Source organism: Diplotaxodon limnothrissa, linkage group LG23 (genome assembly GCF_057381915.1).
Source record: "Diplotaxodon limnothrissa isolate DT_005_m linkage group LG23, D_limnothrissa_male_GT1.1, whole genome shotgun sequence".
Lineage (NCBI taxonomy): Eukaryota > Metazoa > Chordata > Actinopteri > Cichliformes > Cichlidae > Diplotaxodon > Diplotaxodon limnothrissa.
In genome coordinates this window covers 9,228,684-9,243,090 of record NC_140617.1, presented here as the reverse complement: position 1 = coordinate 9,243,090, position 14,407 = coordinate 9,228,684, and positions in this window count along the sequence as shown.

The following is a 14,407-nucleotide window of genomic DNA, read 5'->3' as shown; positions in this document are numbered from 1 at the left end:
GGAAGGATGCAACGGGAAGTTGGGCCGTGCAAGTTTTACCACATCGTGTACCCACCTGGCCTTTAACAGATACCTTTATCATCTCGTACCAAATGAACCTATGAGTGGAGATAAGACAGACCTAAACAGGGATTTTATTACATTTTTATGTTAAAGAGCTCCATTAAATTTGCAAAGACAAATACGGATAAACCTACAAACATTTAGGTTTTGTGAGCAGTTCCAAAATTAGTCTATATGCCATCTTTTAACTCCCTCATTCACTCATCTTCTCTTTTTCAAAAGCTCTTTTGGCTTTTGTGGGAACAAAAAAAAAGAAGAAGACTAAAAGCCACAACTGGAAGCAGATGAAAGGCAACAAGAGTAAAGAGCGAATGTCGTGTCAGCATCTAACGTCTTCTCATTATCCAATAAGAGAGAAGCAGTTGTCAGTGTCCAACTTCATCCTGTTATCCAGAGAGAAAGATGGATGGTAGTGGTGCCTGAAATACTCAAGGGACCTGGAGAAATAAACAAAGTGCAAACTTTTAGTCTCACGATCACTCACGCACCGAGGGAGATTCTAACAGGAGTCTATCCTGGGCCTTTTTAGTGAAACTCTAGAGCATAGCTGCTCCAGGCATGGTATTCCCATTGTAAACACAGTCATGAGGAGGCAGAGACAAGTGGAGGAGGATCTGCTCTCCCCAATCTGTTTTCTGTCTACAAGCGAAAGGAGGACAAACTAGAAACATTACATCATGTGTAACATATTACACAACCGGTGTTCACACTTTTGTCCTCTAAACAGAAACTTCAAGTGATTATCTTTAAGATGTCAGAGACCATTTAAGGTTATTCTATCCTCTGCCATAGTCTTTACATGTATTTACATTAGCCTCCTATATAAAGTAGTTGTTATTGTTAATCGTTGTCGCCATTACAGCCCTGCATTCAAATTGCCTACATATACAGTAGCTTATTTAGGCTACACTGTAAACTGATACACAAAGTAGCCGCTCAAACAACACTGGCTGCAGCATTGCACCAGAACTTGTGGTTATCCTTAGAGTGCATATGAAAGATATCTGCAGCTTTCATTTGTAAGAAGTGACATCATTGCATGTGCCATGAATCTGACTTATAACAAAAAGAGTTTAAAAAAGAAGATTGAATTGAAGTGTACTGGAAAAGGGCCCTTGGCTTTCCTGCTCTATGACACCGGTGGGCAACATTTTTGGGGGGGAGGTCCATACTGACTTTGGTAAAGAAGTGATGGTCCGCATTCAAAACATGGTCACAGTTTACATTGACACAATTCAAATAACATTTAAATTAGCCTACATCTCACCAGTTGATATTTACAACTGCACAATTCATGAGATTATTACAGTACCATTCATTATTCTTTACACAGTCAAACTTTAATGCTCAGGATGGATTTCATGCTAAAGAAGCCCCGTGATTTTGTACTGTTAGTGTCTTAGAAATGTGTCCAAGGAGGAGTAAACGCAGAGCGCTTCAGAATATAACAGCTGCACCCATAAGCATGCACATTTCATACTATGCATGACAGTGTAACATATGACCCTGACACATGTTTATCCATGTCAGACATTCAGGAATATGTTTACACTTTGGCAGATATTGCATAGGAATGTCATGGTTTTTTAAAAAAAAAAAGAGTAAAATAGGACAGTCTGAATTTGTTTAATCTTCACAATAACAAGACCATTTGGTAAGTAATAAAGTCAAATATTAAAATTATTCACAGATATCTGGCATATTTAATTCCTTGCATCCTTCTTCAAGAATGATTTGAGTGGGTTTTTCAAATGAAACCATCAAAAGTATCATAAAAATGCTACTAGTTATGAATATTTTCATTTTTGATCATTTGCTTTAGCAGTAAAAAGGGTTTAAGAAAATCTTTTTACATTTTAAATTTGCAGATTTACAAAGGCTCTATGTGTGCTGAGCACATATCTACTAGTTAGTGCTAATTAACAGACTAATGAAATGATAGAGTTTCACTTACTGAAACTGAAGCATAAGCAGGAAGCCAGATTATTTCCCAGATAATTCCAGAAATTGTCCAAAATGGTTCAAAAGGCACCAACAGCAGAGGTGAGGCCCCCACTACATCGCAGCTCCCTGTATCAACAGGGATATCAGCCAAAGCCTAATTTTAAACATTGCTGGTATTAAAAAAAAATCAATCACTTTAAAGTTATTATAAAGCGAAAACTATCAATAGAGACCAAAACTATTTAATGTACAGGCCAGAAACACACTTATTTAAACTGTATTTTAACATGCAAGTCTTACTTTTTGAGCCAGCCTCAAGTGGCCACTAGTGGAACTGCAGTTTTTGGCAGTTCACGTTGGCATTATTGTCAGCCTTGGAAATTGCTGCTTGGCACAGAAAAGACCCATATATTTGCATCCAGATTTGCATCCAAACAAATTTCTGAACAGAATTTATTAAGGCAAACTAAGAAGTAGCAGTTTCTTGCTATTCTTTTCGAAACTGTAATGACTGAAAACAATCACCTCAATTTTCATAGAGTACAAAATAACATTGTCTAATATGCATCATATTCATTCAGCTGGTGTTTTTTGTTTTTCCTAGATCTTTTTATAGTAACATCTCATATCATACCACTAATTTCTAAATCTAAATTATGTCACATTTACATGCATCCGTTCACTAACTAATCAAGCTATCAATCATAAAAGTCATAATATGTAATATATTGTCTAGTAAATTGTATTTGCATAATAATGCGTTTATCACATAATGTGACACAAAAGGTTATACACTGAAGTAAAAGTACTTTTATACTTACCAGTACTAGCTCAATGATCTCTTTAAACCCATGCACATATTAATCAGGCAATGCACTGGATTTACATACAAACGCATCTGCAAAAATGAGAAACTGAGAAATTCCTCGCAAGTTTTGCATTTCAACTTAATCTGGTAAACAAACAGATTATCCTTTTATGGCATTGCTGTGCTAATCCAGTGTTTCTCTTTGTGCCAGAGTTTCAAAGGCACTGGATTTACATATCATCATTTATGGTGCAGCTAAAACTAGAAACCTGCATTGCATTTTCAAGTGGATAAATTAGCAAAAAAACAAAGGTATTATAATTCAGTGCTGAGTCATTAACTTGCACTTTACAAGGCATCATAATGCTAAACAAATGATGATAACGATGATTCAAAAGTCGATTAAGCACGAGTGTCACACAGATTTAAAGTTTCTATCATGCAGGGAATGAATGTTGCAATCACCACAGAGACCTGACAAAGCCCAGCGAGGTGCTCAGGCTTTATTAGATTTGTTCTGTGGTTGTCAAGGGGGACTTTCTACAAAAATACTGAACATTCTGACTATTGAGGAAGATTTTCAGTCGGTCCCTTAGGAGAAGTTGCAGGGAAAGAGCATAAAATCCTCTCAGAGAACATTCCTCCAACAATATCACAGCCTGCTGGAGCAAGCCAACTTTATAGCTCTGATATGAATTACTAGAGATGAACGAATTTACCCAGCAGACACACACACACACACACACACACACACACACACACACACACACACACACACACACACACACACACACACACACACACACACACGCTTACAGCCGTGGAGAAATATTCAGATCACTGGTCTGAAAAACATATAGACGAAATGCATTATAAAAAGATGTCTCATTGACTTTAATGTGGGCACATTAAGAGCTGAAGTGGGATTTGAGGAATTTAGTCCGTGCTCTGTACTGTCACGTCTGTTAAGGCAATTTGTTGAACAAGATCTGAGATATCTGAAGGGAAACACTGTGCCCTGCTGGCCAGAGACACACACTGTATCTATTTTTGAAGTGTCACAATCATAATAAGCAGTCATTAGTTTTTCCCGTATAGTTTCTCAACAAATTACTTTGTCACAAAGTAATTCAGAAACTTTATTCCACAAACAACAATAGCAAAATCTACACCAATTAAGGGCCCATTGGATACAAGTTTGAGCAGTACTGACATAATGTCTCAAAAGATATCCAGTACATATGTGTAATATATAATATAGTCTCTGAATGTCCACATAATGTCATCTAAAACATATATGACCTTTATATATACAGTTAAATATGAGGGTAGATAATATTTTTCTTTTTCTATTTGATCCTTTAGAAATACAACGCCAAACAATCCTCAGTTCTACATAAATTTACCTGGAACTATGTTGTAAAGCAACGTATAAAGTACATCGACTTCATCAAACTTCACCTCATTCTATATATCTGCATCCACACTGCTGTAGCTTCCAATTTCAGTATCTATGTTCAATTATTAAATATTCTTCTTTTCTCATAGTTTAAACAGTCCTTTGAAAAAAACAGTACACCCCCTACTACTTTCACAGGAATGAAGAGTGTAAGTAGCAGGCAGGTGCTGCTAATCAGACGCACTTTATTAATTAATCATCAGCAAGTTTGAGTGTCTGCATGAAGGTGTAACTGTTTGCAGTTTTCAGGTCTAGTGGATTCAGGTTTATATTAACACAGTGCCACAATTTTCCCAGTACTGGACATCCCAGAAAAGTCAGGCCTCAGCTGGCATAATAAACATTAAAGATAATGACGGGAGAATTAGACTGAGACTCAATAGGAGCTGCCATGAGAAATCCTCTTCAGTCTAAACAGAATCTATCAGCATGGCTTAGTGTGCGATATACTTTTACATTCTCTTTTTCACATGATGCTAATAGTAGAATATCAAGTTAATCTGTTACAGATTAAAAGTCAGTCTTCAAACTGATCTAGACTCTCAGTTAGAGAGACTTTTTATACACTTGGCTGTGTGCATAGTTGCTGAGGGGGGATATTCCTTATATGGTCACACAGCTCCTGCTGTGAACACAGAAGCCCCGCCCACATGCTGTTCCATAATTTTTTTGTTTGCTAGAGGCAGCCAATTTAAGAGTCTTTGTTGTGTGTAAAAAAAAATTGTAAAAGTTCCCCCGAAGCTCAGACAAATCTACGGGTTTCATCTAAAAACAGACTTTTTATGGCAAACTTGCCTTTCTTGTTTCCCTTGTTCCCCTGTGATGGAAACACTAAGAGAGATAAAAACAAACAAAACAACACTTATATAGGAATTACTTTAATTAAGGCTTTTTTATGGACAGGATTAATGAATACAGGCATCAAATATTCTATCAAGGTACTGGTGCTGGTGCTTGTCTATAAACACACTCAGTGTTTATCATAATTAATGACCCCAGCAATAGGTGTGACATTTTTTAAATCAAACCTTTGTTTCATTATGTGGATTTTCATACATCCACATTATATGTTTAAAGAAAGAATGATTTTTGTGGCAGGTGACAGGTGATGAATAATATTAGCTCTGTTTGTGTCTCTGACAGTGACAGGCACACCTAAAAGAAACCCTTACCTGACAAGCATTTAATGACTGTGACACTAATCTAGTTTTGACTGACTTTATCAAGGCATCTTATACAAACCCCTCCATAAACCTGCTCGGGAAACCATCTGGCTCAGCTGCTTTTCCGCATTCACCTTCCCCAACCTTCTCTGCACCTTCAATGGAGAAACTGTCAAGCTGAGAAGCTGACAAGTCAACAAAGCCAAAGAGAGAGGTGGGCTATTCAGGGAAAGAGGGTATTTACTATGTCAGATAAAGCCTGTTTCTTTTGTCTGACCTTTCATGGCTGTCACCTGGACTGTGCATATTCAAGTGAGAGGTTGTTTTGGAGTTCTTCAAAATATTAAATTTGAGGGTATTTGTGAAGAGAATTTTGTGTTTGCACATGTCTTGTCTCAAGAATATAAAACAAACCATAAGTGCTTGTATAGATTGTATTGATGAGCTTTGGCTCAAATATTCTGAAAATTTAAAAAACTTAAACCTTTATCCTTTCCTCTCTTTTTTTAAAAGGAGGCTTATCAAACTCAATTCTAGTACAACAGTTTTTTTCTTAGACTCTGTAACTTCATGTTATAAAATGATACTTATTTATCGCATGATGGTGCAGTCCCTCAATTCATCCTCTGCCTGAATAATAATAATAACAATAATAATAATAACAATAATAATAATAACAATAATAATAATAACAATAATAATAATAATAATAATAATAATAATACATTTATTTGTATTGCATGTTTTTAACCACACAGTTACAAAGTGCTACATTTGAATTGAATAAAACAACACATTAAAAATAAACACACATTTTCCAGCACACGTACACACAATCCAACAAACAGTCTTACATTACAGTTTTTCTCAGTCGCTTTGGTGCGTTTCTCAGATCAGAATTGAAATTCTCATAACTATTAGTTCAACCTCCACAACACTCAGTCATTTGTGCACATCATAGTAGCAATTTCTCCTCTCTCTGAACAAACTGCAAATGATTTTGGACATGAATCAGTTGCTTCCATACATTTCCCTGCTGCTTTCTGACATTTCCATTTGCTTATGTCATGTCAGTCAAAAGTAATCATACCTATGGATGCTGAATAGTCATTCCCAATAAAACTAATAGTCATACATCCATTGCTTAAGTCATCACACACAAAATTGTTGAACTAGTTATCACATGCCAAATATTGGCCATCTGTCAAGCAAATCCTATACCTTTCTGTATCATTGTTCCTGGAAATGTCTCCGAAATTGAACAATTGATCTCAGGTGAATTACAGCTGTCACTCATGAGGAGGCTCTACCAAATGGGTGATTTTATGTTTACATGTATTCTACAGTGAACAAGTGACTGTAGCATATTTTTCTTTTGCACAATTCTGTAGGATTACAAACACTTCTACACACTGGAAATGTGAAACGTACGTATTCAGTGTCTTAGTTACTCCCAAGACTCCCATAACATCTACAGTGACTTTACTGCACATTTCAGATGGCTGTACAGGTAGGCCATAGTGCTGTCATCAGCATTTTCAGGTGTCACCAATTGTTTTTGCAATGGGAAACACTGAAATTATAAACTGTCATAGTGGAAACATGACAATGCCATTTGACTATCTTGTTCATAAAGATGGTGTCAAGACTTTTCATTTTGATGGCACTGACAGTTTCGTTGACATGGATACTTGCTTTTGAGGTATGGATAATCAATTCTGTGCATGTGACGTGCTTTTGCAGGCTATCCACTAGGTTTTGCAGTTTGCACTAATTGTTTTGGGAAATGCACTAACTGCTGTGCAAATGTTAATGGTGTTCTGAGAAACGCACCAAAGCGACTGAGAAAAACTGTAATTACAACATCCATTTATTAGATGCTAAAATATTTGCATTGTGTTTCGTTGTAGCCAGCTTTGATGTGCCTGTAATGTGATATGAGGTTAGTGATGATATGTGGTATGGTAAATGGTCATTTGTGCACAGGCAAAGCCTATTAAAGGAAGGCAAGAACAAGTGTTTTTTACCACAACAAGTTATACCAGTTTTCCTCTGAAGATAGATAGATAGATAGATAGATAGATAGATAGATAGATAGATAGATAGATAGATAGATAGATAGATAGATAGATAGATAGATAGATAGATAGATAGATAGATAGATAGATAGATAGGACAGCGTTACTTTTTTCATAAACGAGCAATCTAACTAATTACTATTCCTATCGTTACAATGCTGTTACAGTTACTGAGAAGAAAATGCGGTCCGTTACTATTTTTTAACAAACAGACGGTTGTGTTCAGCTTACAGCATTTTATATCAGTTGTACGGAAGTAGCTGACTACTTAGGTAATCTGGACGCTAAAGCTTTAAGCAGCTGCGCGCGCTCCCGCGGACGGTCATGATCAAACCTAACCTAAACCCTAACGTTTAGCATGTTTGGAGCATGTAGTTAATGTGTTGTCTTGTGTAGTTAGTGTGTAGTGTTGTGGATAGTTTTGTGTTGTGTGTCAGAACAATGAGGAGACTGCTGTCTCCAGGTAGAAACAGGAGTGGTACACCTGCTGCTGTCAGACCTGCAGGTATCAGGCTGTGATGTTGTCCTTTATAGTGGACAGAAATTATTTTTTTGGAGTGGCACAAATAATTTGTGTGGCATCTTATTGAACGCAGAACAGCTGATTGTTCTGTAAATAGTTTGAAATGGTTATTTAAAAAATCAAGGTAAAAGGTAAATGGATGCAAATAACTTTGTTGTTTGCAAAACTTGTGCATATGATTTTAAAATTGACAATTTATATTTGCATTTAATGTTATGAAATATGATTCATTAAACATGTTTGTGGTTGAAATAGTAAAAAAAATATATAACTTTTTATACTCAGATTTTATGGTTTTTGTCTGATTTTAGATCAATTGTGTTAATACAGCATGTCAAAATGAAAACATAACTGTAAATTCAGACACGTGCTGAAAAGGATGATACCAAACAAGGCAAAGTAAATAGTTTTTAAAGGTAAAATGTAGAGGGAAAATCAAAAGTAGTTAAAATGGCCAAGTATATCCTGAACCCCAGAGGGTTAAACGTTTTTGTTTTGTTTTTTTAAGTAACCAATAGTTACTTTGCAAGTAATTAATTACTTTGAGATTATATTGTAAATCAGTTACTAACTCAGTTACTTTTTTGAAGAAGTAACTAGTAACTATAATTAATTACTTTTTCGAAGTAACTTGACCAACACTGATAGAGAGAGAGAGAGAGAGAGAGAGAGAGAGAGAGAGAGAGAGAGAGCAGATGCTACTTATACCACTAAGTGGCAGTAATGTGCAAAGTTTCTCCTTCCTCACAACTACTGGGCAAAGTTATTCAATCACTTATCAGTGATCAGAATTATCCAGATTTCTGTGATAATGAATTTAACATCTCATTTCACTGTTTAGCCCAAACAAAACTATTTAAATGTTTAACCATTTTGATATATTTTTTACACTTAATAAAATCTGTGAAAATGTTAAATGTGTTGTTAATGAAAATAGTTTGTTGATGAAGCACAGCAGTTCCCCTATGATGGAATAACATCAACCCACATGAGAATTCTTCTGTGTGCACTTTAATTAATATTTATATAAATATATTAAGGTGGATATAAGGTATGAGTGGGTTTATTGTGAGTTCGACAAATAAAATGTAGTCATGGAAATTTCTGATAAATCTGAAATTTATCATAATGATATAACAAAAACAACATTATTGCAGGGTTAGTCTATATACAATACAGGGTAAGCTTCCAGTAGAAAAGGTTCTGTACAGTAGTAAAACAAATCTAAAGAAGTGACGATTATTGCCATTTTAGCTGTGCAGTAAAGAGAACGTGGTCATTGTGTTCATTTTCCAAGGTCGAATTAAAATTTTCCACATTCATCCAGCAGGAGAACCAGTTTAACGATACATAACTAACTACTTCCACATATTCCGTTTTTAATCTGGAATTTTTGTCCCAGAATTTTTAATGTGAGAGTGGAATTTATTTTTTCCAGTTTTTATTATTTTGCTCACTTATTTATTAATAATTAATTTGTTTCGTATTTGTTGTTTTTTATTGTTTTATTTTGCATTTCTAAACAAAATTATTGTTTATTTTACATAAGGTTTGATTTATTTTCTTCTTTTTCCTTGTTTCCTATTACTGTTATTGGTAACAAACCTTTCATTTCCTTCACACTTGTCTCCAAAGTGTGACACACAGAAAAATTAATTTAGATCATTTTTCTTAGTAAAAGAACAAATTTATTTTTAAAATGATAATGAATGTTATTTATCGGGACATGAGAACATCAGATGTTAAAAACAGGAGCACTAAACCTAACATGCGCAGTGTTGTCTTTTATTTTCTTTCAGATGAGGTTTCACAAAATAAAAATGATGATCTTGTTATTTCAGTGACAAATACTACACCTGCTTTCTCTCCCCAAGACATCTGTAGCCCTGAGGCACCTGGCACTGATGACCTTTGACCCCCAGCTGTAGCTCTGTTCTGGTGACATCTGAGACGCTGGTTTACAATCTATGGAACACACATGCAGATGTACACGCAGACTGACACACACCTAACTGCATTACCTGCAATAATGCATTACAATGACAAACAGGTGCTTTCAGAAAACACAAACTGTGCGTGTGTGTGTGTGTGTGTGTGTGTGTGTGTGTGTGTGTGTGTGTGTGTGTGTGTGTGTGTGTGTGTGTGTGTGTGTGGTTAGGCGGGTGCCCTCGTTGTTTCTCTTTCAAACATCATTAAAGGCATCCCCATATGTCTGAGACCCCTGTTGAGGCTTGACATTAGCGTCTGTGTCCATCCTATTCATGTATTTGTGTGCAAATAAACGGTGGATGGAAAACAGAAGGCTGGAGGATGTTATCTAGTCATGCTAATGTTTGCTGTTACAACAAAGCTCTGGCTTCTGTGCAACAAGCCAAGGAAATCTACCCTGACATTAAGATAACTGCATCTCTTTCTCTCTCTCTCACACACACACACACACACACACACACACACATACACATATAAGCTGAAGCAAAGGGAACAGACAGATGTGATGTGGACATGATCACTGGAGAGCACACATGAGAATATTGGGAATAAGATTAGTGACAAGAGCCAGGAGAGTCTTAGACAAAGAAAACAGAATGGGGTTGATCAAATATGATAAAAGCTTTCATAATTTGAGGTTTTGAAGTTTGCTATATTGCTGCAAGGTCATATACAGCCTAATCTAGTGATAACACCCTGTCACACTTCTAATACGTTTAAAGCATGACAGATGTCCATGGTCTTTCTCCGGCCTTGGAGAAACGAGCCACCTAATCAGTGTGGCAAGCCTTCTGCAGTGGGTCATAAAATGCAAATATATGCCGTTCATAATACTGCCCTCATTCATCTCAGAGAATAGTACCAATCATAGATGGAGGACCGTTTTTGATTGATTCTGAAGAAACAGTGGCTACAAGGAGGTATGACCAGTCTTGAGAAACCCCTGCTTGGATACAAGATAAGCTTATCAAGGCATCTGTTATCACGCTGTATGTCAGTTTGTTTGTGAGTTTGTGATCTAACATGGATGTAACATCGTTACCAACACTTCTAACTGGGTGTTTGTGCTTGTCTGTGTCCACGCATGTGTGTGTGACTAAGATAACTGTTTGCAGAAGCTTTATCAGTCAGCAAACACAAAGAGCTATTCGGTGCACAGAGAGTCACAACAAAGGGACAATTTAGCGCAACAAAGAAACCTCCATCCTGGAGGCCATGCCGGGTGCAAATTGGAACGAAAGCCCTCCCATGTGCTGGTATTATAAATTTAGGATAGGATGCTAAATTGGAAGCATAGGTACAACAAGACAGTGTGCTCAGTTTCTCTGGTAAACAAGACAAATGTCAAAATAAAGCATCAGTTTGCCATAATTTTATTTTTTCCCTGTTTACACACAGTGATATCCAGCTGTACATGTGCTTATAATACTTACTCATATTTAGAGATATCAGCTGACACATTGCTTGCAAAGGTCCTGAAGTGTGTAACACAACAACAGGTGAAAAGGTCCCGTTTGGTGACTAGAACTCGCTGAAGTGGTAGTTCGGATTGACGCAGCATCTGTTGCAAAGTGAATGCTTTACTGCTCTGTTGTGGCAATTTACTGGTCGATCCACGTTCCTGGCCTCACTTATGACCATGAGCTGTGAGTTGGGACCTAATGAATGATATTGCAAATAGAAGCAGATGAAAGAAGTCTCTTCCAAGGTGTATTAAGACTTTCCCCCAGAGAGAGGGTTTATTTTACTTGGGAACACAGTGCTATTCCCTAAGAAGTGATGGATGGATATTTATGACAACCGCCTGTGCTAGTACGCCAATCAATACAAGTGATCTTACCCCTTTAAGCCTTAGATTAGCTCCAGAAACCAAAGATGCATTTTGTAACAGGCTGTAAACATATCATTTTCTGAATTAAAGTTGGGAATTTTAAAATAGTAGTCTGTGGAGAAGTGTAGCAGCTATATGAGGAACTGGAATTTGCTTCCAAGTTAGCTTCATTTTTCAGCCTTTTATTTTTCCATTTTAGAAGATCATTAAAATGTGCAAAAGGTTTTAAAGGATGAAAGAAGAGACTGATTCAGTTATATAGGAACATGTTATGGGACTATCATATAGGATTTTCTATAATCTGAGGCAGATTATCCAATGGATATTCTTGGCACAAACTCAGGGGCTCACACACAGTTGAGGTTCTTCCTCCTTTCATAATGAATAATTCTTTATTGTTATTAAAACAGTTTTTATTTTTTTTATTTTTTTATCATAAAGTAATTAAGTAATTGGTCTCTGTTAGTCTCTCCCAAACTCAGCTGGGTATCAAAATAAATGAACAGAATAGAGGCTGGGTTAGCAAATAAAAGAGGAAACAAAAAAGAGGACAGGGTGGGGACTCTGATCTGTCATTTTTATGGAAATTACCAACTGACAGTTGTTTTGTTCAAAATCAGAAAGAAAAGATTGCAGTTCAAATTAAAGTTGTTATGGAAATGTTCAGCAAGACATCAAGCATGTTAATTCAGAGGCTCACAATTATGGTGGTTTACTCTATTATGAAAAAGCTTGGGAAGCTGATTTATTATTTAATACAGCTCTAAGTTCATGATATGGATATGCATGTAATGCAGTTCTTCTCAACAGATAACATTAAACTATCATTTTGGCCTCTGAAAGCACACTTGAAGGAAGTGGAAGGTTGACCAGTGTTTTTTTGAAATGCTTTTTTTGTTTGTGGATTTTTGTTGGTGGTGTTTATGGTGTGTCCTGCACCTCAGGGCCACTACGCCTTACACTTTAAAACCTCATCCCTTTCTACAGTCAGTGCACATATTTCCCTAAACCAAGCTACTGAGTATAATGCTAAGTTTTAGAAAGTTGTTCCAATGAAAACTGCCCGTGGCAAGGTCTTTCATTTAGCAAGATTAAAGAGGGACTGACTCTAGAAAGGTAAACAGTTGTTTACTTTTTTGCATTAAGTTAAATGCTGTAAGTAAGAGAAACTATATTATGCCAATCTTTTTATATTTTAGTAATTAAACAAATATTATATATCTTAAAAACTGCAACCCCCCCCCCCCCCCCCAAAAAAAAATCATCTTTTTTGTCATTCAGATTGATCTGAATTTAATATTAGCATTTATGTATTTACAGATCAGACATGAACACATTTTGAATCTCCAGGTACTCACTGAAAAACAAAGGGTTGTTGGTGCTTCTGTCTAAGGAAACAGTTGCAGCCCTGAAAGAATAGTTGCGTGGCATGCAAAAGGCATACATCCTGTATGCTGGGATGGGATTATAAAACCTGAATCACACACACTCGTGACTCTCAGAATACAATGTCATCAGCGCTGATGAATGCATCCGTGAGATAGAATGAGCTGATCAGTGGCATCGGCCCAACCCTTCAAAACATACAGACTGAGAGAGAGTGAGAGCCCTGAGTCAAACAGGCTAATCAAGCACACAAAAGGAAATGCAGATTACCTGTTGCTATGACGACTGCAGCTGCAGTGTGACTGCCATCCTCTCTGACAGAGACCTAAATAGATCAAGCTTTATAAACATGGTGAAATTTGAGATTGCTTAGTGGGCCAGGTGCTTTCTCAAAACCTGCTTTGAATGAGCGTAGCTACTTTATTTTAGCCACATGATGCACCCTCATGATCCAATGACATATGCTTGCTTGTATCATTATACTTGTACTTGTTGGCTCGATGTTTCAACATACTCAGACAGTTCGATCTGAAAGTGAATGCAAATATGGAGAACTGTGTACAGTATTTGGACAGATGTGTCAAATTTTGTGTGTGTTGGGCCAGGTGAGAGTCACAGAAAAGACCCCCACCCCCTTCCCTCCTCTCTCTAACACCAACCCTGCCTCCACCCCATCTACCAGGGTAACCCCCACCGTGTCACCCCCCCCCCCCCCCCCAACTCATCATCATCATCATCATCAGGCGCAAGCAGCTGGCAGCCTGCCCCATTTAACTCCCTGCTGCACTACTGGGCTTGGCTAATCACTGGTGCTCAGCTCCAACTGTGGCCACCACACCTGCCCCCTCACTGGTGGGATTGTCCCATCTGGGACCTTATCATAGGGAATTTCCGGGGGGGCTTCTTCTCTCTGCTGCTTTATGCCCAAAAGACATAGGTGCAGTGAGTAGGGGGAGGAAAAATAAGACATCAGTGATAGGGGTCAAGTGCTTTCAGTGATCACTTTCAGTCTTACTTTAAGTTCAGATTGACTGTAAAGACAGAGATTCACTCTCCAGTATACACACATACCAGTGACTGTAATAGTTAAATATATATAACGCTTTATTCAAAAATATTTATCAAGTTCTTGATAAAATTATGGAATTGGCAGCACCGTTTTC